Source organism: Lactuca serriola, chromosome 5 (genome assembly GCF_051521515.1).
Source record: "Lactuca serriola cultivar US96UC23 chromosome 5, Lser_US96UC23_V15, whole genome shotgun sequence".
Classification (NCBI taxonomy): Eukaryota; Viridiplantae; Streptophyta; class Magnoliopsida; order Asterales; family Asteraceae; genus Lactuca; species Lactuca serriola.
Window position 1 is genome coordinate 175384378 of NC_136412.1, and position 12523 is coordinate 175396900.

Consider the following 12523-nt stretch of genomic DNA (forward strand, 5'->3'; position numbering starts at 1 on the left):
GCATCTACAACGAACCATGGAAACATTACGATCAGAGAAGCTTTACGCGAAGTTCTGACTTACTTATCTAAATGCGAGTTTTAGATTGGAAGAGTCGAATTCCTGAAGCACACTATTAGTGATGTGGGGATTTTGAGGACCCTTCCAATAATCAAAACCGTTGAGAATTTTTCAAACACCGAAGACACCGACGAGATTTCGCCAAATTCTAGGTCTCGTTGACCTACGATCTAGAGTTCATTCAGAACTCCTCACGGATCATGAAACCTCTTCTGACTTTGACTCAGAAGGGAATGGCCCTTGACTGGGAAGGCAAGCAAGAGGAAGAAAACCTTGGAATTCCAAGTGAGAGACCAAACCCTTTTTGAAGTCTCACTCTGGGAAGGCTTGATACGCTTCGGAAAGCGTGGTAAGCTAAATCCAAAATAGTTAGGACCTCCGAGATTCTTCCCATAATTGGTCCTGTAACTCAAAAACCCAACCTACGCCGCGAACTCAGTAATGTACATCTTACTCTTCACGTCTCAAACTTGAAAACATACCTCTCCGTCAGGACTCTCGTAATCCCACTCGACGAGATTGAGATCTACGAGATCCTCGCCTTCATGGAAGAACCGCAGTGACCCTCGACCGAGTGGTCAAGCGGACGAAGCAACGCCGCCTCCCATTAGTGAAGGTTCTTTGGGATACCAACCGAGGACCCGAATTCACTTATGAACACGAGGGAAAATCGATTAGGAAGTTTCCTTATCTCCTTGCTCGATTATTCATGCCTACTTCCTTACCTAAATTCTAATTTCGGGACGAAATTCCCTCTAATAAGGGGATGATGTGACAACCCGAAATTTTCCATCCAGTTCAGCCTAACACTTCTTTGAAAGTCAAACTCATTGCTGTTATCTTTTAGCACAATTAGGAGTTTATTTGAGCGTTCTGAGCCTTGTACACTTAAGGAATAAGTGTCGGGGTTTATCGGCTGAAGTTATAACTCAAGGAAATGACCGTAAACACCCTTGCAAGGAGTTCACGGCCAACACATGGGAGTTTACGGCCGTAAACTCCATGTGGGCCGAAAACTCTTGCCTATATGGTGAAACGGTGGCCATTTGTTCATTTCTTCCTTCCATTTGGTCCAAATCCTCTCAAGTACCATCCCGATCTTCGTCCCTGATCTTCAAAACTCGTAAGTTTCTTGCCCTAACTAGTTGATATCTTAAATGATCTAGTAATCTTACATGATTTCATCCGTGAAATCATTCCATTTTGTAGATTTTCAGTTTCACCAAGAACACATACTCGTGTTCTTGGCCAAAACCGACCATTCAAGCTCCTAGATCGTAAGTACTCTTGATCCAACTCATTGTACACTAGGTTTATCATGTTTAGAGCTTAGAAAACATAAGAAATTAAGGGATTCAAGGAGTTTAAGGCCAAGGCATGTTCTTGGTCCGTAAAGCCCTTTTAAGGGTGCAAATGACACCTTAACACCCTAGTAAGCCTTGGATATTAGCATAGAACCTTACACCTTTGAACTAGGGACCCCAATACACGAAATGGTACTCCTTACCATGAGTTTACGGCCGTAAACTCATGGGGGAGTGGTCCCATGGCCGTGAACACCAAGCAAGTTCATTTTAGGACCTTAAACCCACCCAAACACTTGGTTAAAGCTTTGGAACACCTAATCACTTGAGCCCTTAGTGTTTCAAGCCACTTTTGGTGACCAAATGAGAGTTTATGGCCAGGATTTTACTCCCTTGGGCCGTAAAATCCAACACACATGGTCATTGGACCATAAACTCCCGTATGAGGCTTTGCACTCCTTTGTTGCAACCCGATAGCCTCCTAGCACTTGACCAAAGTGTTTTCCTCGCAATAGGATGTTTTTACATGTTTACTTAGTGTTATAATCACTAATTTGTTATATACACATGTCTTCATATGTTATTAGGATCATTGTGTGTGTCTAAGTCTTCACTTGACACCAAGCACTTATCCGACACTTCCTTCCGATCCGCTCACTGCAGGTGAGTTCATACCCCTTGAATTAACCTTTTAAATGTTTCTAAATGTTTTTAAAATGCTTTATGGGGGGGATACAAGTTGAAACATGCAAGTTATTATATCAATCACATGTGATTAATAACTAACATGCAAATGGATCTACTATATGTTACCCGTTTTTCCAAACGGATTTCTTCAAATGATTTTCATAAACGTTTTATATGTTTAAAACTCTTTATTAAACTGTTTATTATACACTGTATGTTTCATTTCAAACTCTTTTACAATTGTGTTTCAAACAAAGGTTTCTTTATACTTAAACTGTTGTATCAAGCAAATACTTTCAAACAATTTTATAAACTTACATCTAGTCGATCTTTTCTTAGATATTAATCTTTTTCAAAGGTTTTACAAAACTTATTTTATGCTTTTATATTATCAAATGCATGCCTGTATATGTATAGTTATATAAGTAATGTTTAAAGGACTTAGGAAGGCTAACCTGCTCTATTTCCTTTTCCCCGTTGGGATGTGGTCTGGTGGGTATCAGGTATCCATCCAAAGGTCGTTTAACCATCAGTTATATATCATGTATACATATAGAGACATAAAAGTTTTCCTAAGTCAGTTTAGTACCTTTGGGTATCAAGGGCACACTTCAAGTTATACATGTACACCATTAGTAACTATTATAGGTATAGTTGGGAGATACTACTTACCACTCTAAGTACAGGGAATCACACAAGAGTCAGTTCATTCATGGGTCTATACTAATACATTACATGTTGTATGAATATGCCTACACGAGTACATTTACATAGATACATATACACGAGTACATTTACATAGATACATATATACATGAGTACATTTACATAGATACGCTTACATGGATACGCTTACATATATACGTTTACATAGATAAACTTACATGAATACGCTTACATGAGTACGTTTACATAGATACGCTTACATGATTACGCTTACATGAGTACGTATACATAGATACACTTACATTATTACGTTTACATAGATATGCTTACACGAGTACGTTTACATATACGACAATAGAACTGACATAATTAGGTGCTATAGCATGGAACAATTTCAGGATCTAACTATACCAATGAATCACTAACGCAGTAGTGATAGTTATATTGGGTATACATGATCATAGTAATGTGGATGTTTGCGGCTTGCAATCATGCAGGGGTCACGTGTAGGTTCCAAAATCTCTTTGACAGGGGAGCATCTAGCCTAGGATCTAGCCATCACATTATGCCTTAACCCTCAATTAAGGCAAAATAGTACAAAAGTAGTCACTTATTACAAATACTATAGTACTTACGACAATTACAAAAGGATATAAAACTCCAGTCAATATATTATTAATACCTTTACTATGTGTCATATTCACATAATCGATGAGGTTGGTTAGATAATAATAGTAATAGTTGTACAATCGGGCCTTGGTAGGAGACTACTTTAAAACAGTCGAGTCTTGGTAGAAGACTACTTTCAAAACAGTCGCGTCTTGGTAGAAGACTACTTTCAAAACAGTCGGGTCTTGGTAGAAGGCTACTTTCAAAACAATTAAGTCTTGGTAGAAGATTTCTTTTATACTAATAGGAATCATAGGGATTTCTAGGGTTTTTCAAACGTTTACAGTTGTTTTACAAACATTTTCATACTTATACGAACTTTCTTTCAAAACAATTTCAAGTCTTTCATTACAAGTTTTAAAATTCAAAGACACATTAATACTTATGAATTCACCAGCTTTTTGGTTGATATTCGCTTTCATAATAACTTGTATTCTCAGGTCACAAATAGCCAGGTACGACGACCAAGTTTTGTGAAGACGGAGCAGTTCAGACTCGTCTTTTATTTTGATTATTCATTATGTTGTTGTATACTATGAAAGAACATACTTGTAATTAAAATTATACTATTAATGCAATGGATGATGTTGTTGCTTGTTTACTAATTTGCATTGTTGTGATACTTTACATGACATCCTCCGCCCCATAATGTTTCCGCCGTTCTTGGTTTTGGGGTGTGACAAAAATGATGCATCAAAACAAATTATTTAGAAGAATATAATAATAATAATAATAAATATACATTTTCAAGTACCACATTCATTTGAAACTCACACTACAACTCAAGAGTTTTCTAATTTATGTATATTTATTAGTTACAATTCAAGAGTTTTTAACTTATGATTATTAATTAGTAATCACTAATCGGTTCCAAAAAAAATAGTAATCACTAATAACTTTTTATTTTCCTTTCTTTTATAAGGTTGTAAAGTTTTGCTCATTAAAAACATTAATGTATTTGAAGAGATTTGTGATTTAAATATGAAGAGTTAATATAAATGTTATAATAGATGTTTTAGTGTTTTTATGTTATTAAAAGTTATAGTGTTTATTTTTCATATTTTTTATTATTCGTTGTATATATATCTTTCTTAATATAAATGTTATAATAGATGTTTTTCTATTTTTATGTTACTAAAAGTTGCAGTTCATATTTTTTTCATACGTTTTGTTACCCGTTATATTATCATTCATTTGATATATAATTTACACAATTTTAAACGGTTTATAAAATTATCAAATAATTATATATATATATATATATATATATATATATATATATATATATATATATATATATATATATATATCACAATGACTTAAAAATTAAACTATAATGTTTAATGAAACTAATGTGTTTGCTTTACTACTAACATTTTGTTTCAAAGTAGAAATATTAAATAATAATTTGGTAAAAGTTATTATTTTAACTATATAATTCTATTTTCACGCAACGCGCGGTGATTCGCCTAGTTTGAAATAATTATAAACGGAAAAAATAGAAAAAAGTATATATATATATATATATATATATATATATAATGCTAACGCCATGCAGCTTGATAAACTACAAGAACGTACCATTTTACTAGTTGACTAATGACGGTTACAATGGCATAATTAGTTTTGAAATCGGACAATATTCATGTTGTATGGTTTATTAAAAGCTTGTGAATTTTAACGACCGTATAATTCGAGTTTTTTTTTTTTACCATAATAGGGTGACTAAGAAAATATTTACTACTTTAGTGTACTTGGAAAATATTTATCATATTAGTATTATTTTTTTATTTTTATTTTTTTAATTTTTCAGCCTTTCCTAATGGTTTTTTTTATCTTAAATATCCATTTTTTTTTTCTTTTTCTCTTTTATTTTACCTTTTTACTATTTTGTTATTTTTTAAAAATAACAATTTTTATTTTCTTTATTTTCTTTTTTTAAATAACAATTTTTTATGTTTTTTTTATTTTTATTATTTATATTTTAAATATCCGTTTTTCTTATACAAACTTTTAACCATCAAATTTTAGTCATCGTAAATTAAACGTACAATATTTTTAAGGTGTAAAAACTCCAACATTACACGTACAATGTTTTTAAGGTAAAAAAAAATAATAAAAAACTTATTGTTTGTTACAAAAGAAAAAAACACCACAATTATAAAAAAAAACTCAAACATTATTTGTCACAAAAAAACATCACAATTAGCTTGAACTTTAATCCATACCAAATCATTAACCGTAAAATAAATAAATAAATAGCTACAATAATACCATAAAAAATATTGTCTTTTTTCTTTACAATTTTATCTTATGGTATTTCTTTGATCACCTTTTATTTAGTATGTGACACACATATATTAAAAGTATATATATTTTTAGATTTTTCAATATGCGACAATTTTTTTTATCAAGTTAGACTACTTTCGAGCATCCATTCATTTAAATTTGAAATATATATATATATATATATATATATATATATATATATATATATATATATATATATATATATATATATATATATCCTCTTTAATAAATGAAGGTTTTTTTTGCCACATGTCATCTTCTCCTTCATTTTGACACTTGTCATTTTGTGAGAATTTTAGAAATTTTATTTTCCATTTGTCATTTTTTAGGGATTTCTATTTTCTTAAAATAAAATCCCATAAAATTGTAATGAGTTTTATAAGGAAATAAAATATCCTATTAATTTGGTAATAAATTTTCATAAATACTTCAATTTAATTTCTTTTGCAAATTTTCAAAAGATTACGTTTTGTTATATAAAGTATTATATTATAAAATATTTCATATTTATATATTAATATTAAATTTTTATTTTTAATAAACCCGTGTAATACACGGGTCTGACACCTAGTATATATATATATATATATATATATATATATATATATATATATATATATATATATATATATATATATATATAACAAAGTTAGTAGAGTTTTAGTTTTAAAATTGTGATATTTTATACGTGTTTTTAATGTAGCGCATATCAAAAATAAATATCCTTTTGTTTATTCTCTAGATTTGGTAAAAAAATTGTTTGGCAAAAGATCATATGAATTTTGAGAATTGGCCAAACTTCTAGTAAATACCAAAGGGTTAAAGGTTTGTATAAGAAAATTCATAATTCTTACATTTATGTATTATGATTATGACAATAGGTATTATGGAGTTTTTGCATCTTACAATATATTGTATGTTTAATTTACGATGGCTAAAATTTGATGGTTAAATGTTTGTATAAGAAAAATGGATATTTAAAATAAAAATAAAAAAAAAATTGTTATTTAAAAAAAACAGTAAAAAAGAAAGAAAATAAAATAAAAACTGTTATTTAGAAAAATAACAAAATAGTAAAAAGGTAAAATAAAAGAGAAAAAGAAAAAAATGGATATTTAAAATAAAAAACCATTAAGAAAAGCTGAAAAATAAAGAAAAATGAAAATAATACTAACATAGTAAATATTTTTCAAAGAATACTAAAATGGTAAATATTTTCTTCAATCACCCTATTATAGTCAAAAACTCCGTATAATTCCATATATCAACACTGTGATGTATGAAAAAGATAATTTATAACCATATCACCTAAAACAACTTCAATTAATTATATTGGAAATATTTTAAAAAATAAAAATAATTATCCAATAATCACACGATACAAATTGGTAAACTATGAACAAATTATCATTGATCTTGATGACATTTTACACTTACAACGGTATAATTATTTTTTAAATAAGATGATAGGTAGGAAATCATGTTCAAATAAAAATGAAATATAGTTTATTAAAAAACAATGGATTCAAACTTCTCTTAAAGTTTCATATTTAATATTGTATATAATATTCTAATTAAAACAATGGATTCATACTCTCATTCAATTTGTAAAATATTATTTTTTGGTTATTTTGAATTATTAATTTTTCGACATGTCATTTTTATGGATTTCTTACTTTATTAAATTTCACATAATATTTTAATATAATAATTACAATAAATATAGTAATAAATATATATCAATTTTATTAATAGACTTATCCACTATAATAAATAAAAGTTTTTTTTGGCACATGTCACACTGTCATTCAATTTGTCAAATATCATTTTGTGGTTATTTTGAATTATTATTTTTTCCATATGTCATTTTTATGGATTTTCTTACTTTATTAAATTTCATATAATATTTTAATGTAATAATTACAATAAATGTAGTCATAAATAGATATCAATTTCATTAATAGACTTACCTTCTAATTTTAAAATTCTCAAACTAAAGCTTATTATTATTTTTGTTTATTTATATAAACTATTTGTTTAAATTAAAAAAAAACATTTCAATTTTAATAATTCATTATTTTTTTTCTTGTAAATTTAAAAATATTTAGATTTTTATATGTAACTTTTTTCTTAAATTAACTCATGTAATACACGTGTCTCACAACTAGTAATATATGAAAGATGTGTTTTATAAAAATATAAAGACAAAATTATAAAAGTGGTCTCTATAGTCCGTCAAAAGTCACAAATTTAGTTCCTTCTAATTTTTTTTGATATAAATGGTCCTTGTGGTTTGCAAAAGTTGCACCGATGACCCTTTTTACTAACAGGAGGGTTAACCAATTGAGATGCATGCTTTCTTGGTTTATTCTTTCTCAAAACTAATTTATATAATAATAGAATCATTAAAAATAAACAATAAATAAACTAAAAAAAATATTTTTTTAAAAAAATAAAACAAACGTATTTTAGTTATATTATAAAAATAATATCTTTTTTACAAACAATTTGTGTGTATTTTTATGTATTTATTTTACGTAAAATATATTTTTTTTGTTTTAAAAAAATACGTTTTCTTAAAATATTTTTTATGTCTTTGAAATAATAATAATAATAATTAACACTACTCATGACATAAAAAATTGTATAAATTCTTTTGGGTCGCTAGTTCTAAAACCGTTTTTTCGTTTATATGTATTAAAAACAACTTAACAACGATTTTGTTATGTATCTAAACAATTTATATGATTTTTTATGTCAATAATAGTGTTAATAGTTGTTATTTCAAAAAGATAGAACCGTATACGTATTTTAAAAAGAAAAAAACATAAAAAACGGTTTTCAAAAAACCGATTGGATCAAACCAAAAACATATTCGACAGATTTTGCCTTTCAATACAACGTAATAACATATTATACCAAATCAAAAAAACCTATTCAGTTATATATCTTATTTAAAATATGTTTTTAGTTATATGTATTTAAAAAAACATAAAAAACATATTCGGTTATATATCTTATTTAAAATACGCATTTCATCCTGATCGCAAGTTTTAAATTGTATGTTTAAAATGAAGATGGAAAGACATAGTGATATATCTTTTTGAGATAACAATTATTAAAACTACTTTTGATATAAAAAAACCGTATAAATTGTTTAAATACATAACAAAATCATTGTTAAGTTGTTTTTAATACATATAAATGAAAAAACAGTTTTAGAACTAACGACCCAGAAGAATTTATACAATTTTTTTTATGTCATGAGTAGTGCTAATTACTATTATTATTTCAAAGATAAAAAATATATTTTAAGAAAACGTATTTTTTATACGAAAACGTATTTTTTAAGACAAAAAATATATTTTACGTAAAATAAATACATAAAAATACATACAAATTGTTGGTAAAAAAGTATTTTTTTTATAATATAACTAAAATACGTTTGTTTTATTTTAAAAAAATTATTTAAAAAAAGGTTTTTTGTAGTTTATTTATTGTTTATTTTTAACGATTCTATTATTATATAAATTAGTTTTGGGAAAGAATGAATCAAGAAAGTATGTAGCTTGATTAGACTTTGGTTTTAGGAGTGGATGTCATGAGTTCGAACCCTCCCCGAGCCATATAATTGTCACGGATTCAGTCACTTTATACTTGAAAAGACGAAAATGTCCTTACAAATTCAGTCCCTAACGGCTGAATACTAACGGTGTTAGTAAAAATGGCCATCAATCTACTTTTGCAAACCACAAGGACCATTTATATCAAAAAAAAATTAGGAGAGACTAACTTTGTGACTTTTAGCAAACCATAAAGACCATTTTTGTAATTTTGTCAAATATAAAACAAAACGAAATTTGAGATCTAAAATAATTCAAAAATAAAATATCATTATGTTTATATAAATATTAAGCTGTGAACATGACATTTGTGATTTATACCTATCTTCATGTTATAACAGTTATCATAGCAATTATACTAAACAACTAAAATTAATAATAAAATGATAATAATATACATATTATTCTGTATTTATAATGAACTAATTATCACAAAATAAAATAAACTTATAAAGTTAACATAACACATATAGAAAAAGAGTTTTGTGGTGTAATTGGAAATGGCCTTTTAAGTCAAACGTCCATTTATATGTTGGGACATTGATGGGTTGTTTTTGTCCAATGTGGGAACCTGAAGAACCTTTGAAGTTTGAAGGGGTCTACTTGCTTTTGAAATGGAATTTCTTAACGCATAAATCTAGTTTTAACTATAGTTAGTGCGCCAGAACTTACTAAATGGTGTCAACTCAAGGTGTTTCATTTGAATTTTCTTACGAATATATCAAGAAAATGTCCAATCTAATACAAAGAATTTGGCAACACGATATCAGCGTTTGATTTGGTATTTACCATAGATAGAGTGTTTGATGCCATAAAACAAAGATTTTTTCTTACACAGTAATTATGTAACTTAACACATAAAAAAATTGGACATAATGGAACACAACAAACTTCTTAGTTGGTCCGGTTTACCGGTCACAAATGAACCTAGTTATTTTAGAAATTTCATGTTTAACAAAATTAATAAATTTGTATTAAACTTGTTTTCATTTAAAAGTGATGGGAATATATATATATATATATATATATATATATATATATATATATATATATATATATATATATATATATATATATATATAGAGGTTCAAATGTTTTTAGCAAATATTGTATGCCTAAATGCACCAATCAGAAATTAGCAAATAATTAATTAATTAAATAAATAAGGGTAAATTAGTAATATTACATACATATATTAATGAATATCCAAAATTAACAACTGATATCCCTTTATTTAAGGGATCAATTTTTATTTACCTATTAAAACCCTACACTACAAGAAGCTAGGATCCTACGCTCTCATCGGACTCCCACAATGTCTCTTTCACCACCACACAATTCTCCAATCCTAATCTTAAATCCTACAAACTAAACAATCGAAGAACCGTAACTGTATCCGCACTAGGAGCCGACACATTTGACGGAACAACACTGGCAGTCATCGGAGGCGGCTCGGTCGCAGCAATCGCCGCCGTGATTTCACTCGCAGAACCCGAGAAACGCCGACAGTTGCAGGCGGAGGAGGTTGGCGGTCAGGTTCACGTTTCAGGTTCACTTTTCCTAATTTACACTCTTCGTTATCTCAATTAGGTCTTACAATTTCGATGTTTCCATTGAATTTTGTACTCATTAACTTTCGATTGAATTTGGGAGATACAGTGATCTGTTAGGCGCTGTTGCAGTGAAGAAGGTGTACAGGGGATTTGATCAAGAAGAAGGAAGGGATGTGGCATGGAACCAAGTAAAACTAAGAAGCTTCAGTGGAGATCCATCTGTTCTCAAGAGACTCTTTTCAGAAATCAAACTGTTACAGACATTAGAGAATGAAAACATCATTGTTCTTTATAGTTTCTGAAGGGATACTAAAAACAGCACCTTGAACTTCATCACAGAGGCATGTGCTTCAGGTAATTTAAGGGATTACAGGAAGAAACGCAGACGGGTTTCATTGAAGGCATTGAAGAATTGGTCAAGACAGATTTTGAGAGTGAAATATGAAATGAGAACTTTATCTCGGGTGTATGTGTGTGTGTTTCAACTTATCAAAATTTTCTTTTTTCCACCATTAACATATGCGGTTAACAGTGTCTGTCTCCTTTGCAGCTACATGTTTCAATGGGTCACAATTTTGTCCATTGATACCCTTGTTAGAAGCCATGCCAAAGGAACTTGGTGCTAGCCTGCATGATATGCTTAATCTGATCACAGGTAATTTCTTGAAACAACATTCTGTCATGGCCTCCATGTGTTCGATAAAATGCCTCAATGAAAAAATAGTTAAAAATCATTAATGTTTTTACTTCATTTTGTTCCTTATTCTTTTCAGAACTATATAACTCAATTTAGATTGGGTTGGATGACATTTTCATAACAATAGGTTGATGCTAGTTCCTTATTCTGTCAGAATTTGCAGTTAAATACATTGAGCATATCGAGAAGAAACACATGGAACCCGAAGAATGTTAGTTCCTTATTCTGTCAGAATAGGTTGATGCTAGTTCCTTATTTTGTTTGTTGAGTATATTCTTGATAATACAAATTCTTAAAGAATATTCTTGCAGAATAGTTTATTTTGTAAGAATATTATTTGTTGTATTCTGATAGAATTGTAGTTAATTATTTGTATGTTTAATGTGCAGGTTTTATAAGTGTATCACTACAAATTACTTGGCAATAAATTTCTGGTAGAAAAGGCTTCAAGAATGGCTTGAAGACTTGATGGGAAAGGGTTGAAGAATGAATTAAAGAATGATCACACTCATTTTTTAAGAATGTTGTTATTTTTTAAGAATTATACTTGTTTATTCTTTCAGAATGTTTGTTATTATTCAATGAATCACAATCATACAATGTAATTTTTTGATATATTATTAGTTCAAGAATCGATTTTGTGTATTCTTTCAGAATGTATTTACTAGTTTATGTTTGGCATTCTGTCATTCTGACAGAATAAAATCGAAAAATACATTTACTAGTTTATGGTTGACATTCTATCATTCTGACAGAATGAAATCGGATTTTTTAAATTTGAATTAATTTAAAATATTCAGATTTTTAAAAAATAAAGGAATTAATCATCCCTAAAAATCTGAAAATTTCCTTTTTTTAATATAGGTTAATTGACTAAAATGCCCTTATGCTGAAATTTGTGTGATTATATGGTACATGCTATCCTATTCTACTACCATAGACCCTCAAATCATG

General features: G+C 28.5%; 1 long non-coding RNA gene across 1 annotated transcript; it reads left to right on the top strand.

Moving 5' to 3' along the window:
* Positions 1–10628: 10628 nt before the first annotated feature.
* On the top strand, positions 10629–12113 carry LOC145051338 (uncharacterized). Its single transcript, XR_013683551.1, has 4 exons — positions 10629–11338; positions 11423–11527; positions 11724–11806; positions 11959–12113. It is a non-coding gene; the product is annotated as an uncharacterized LOC145051338 (long non-coding RNA).
* Positions 12114–12523: the final 410 nt, after the last annotated feature.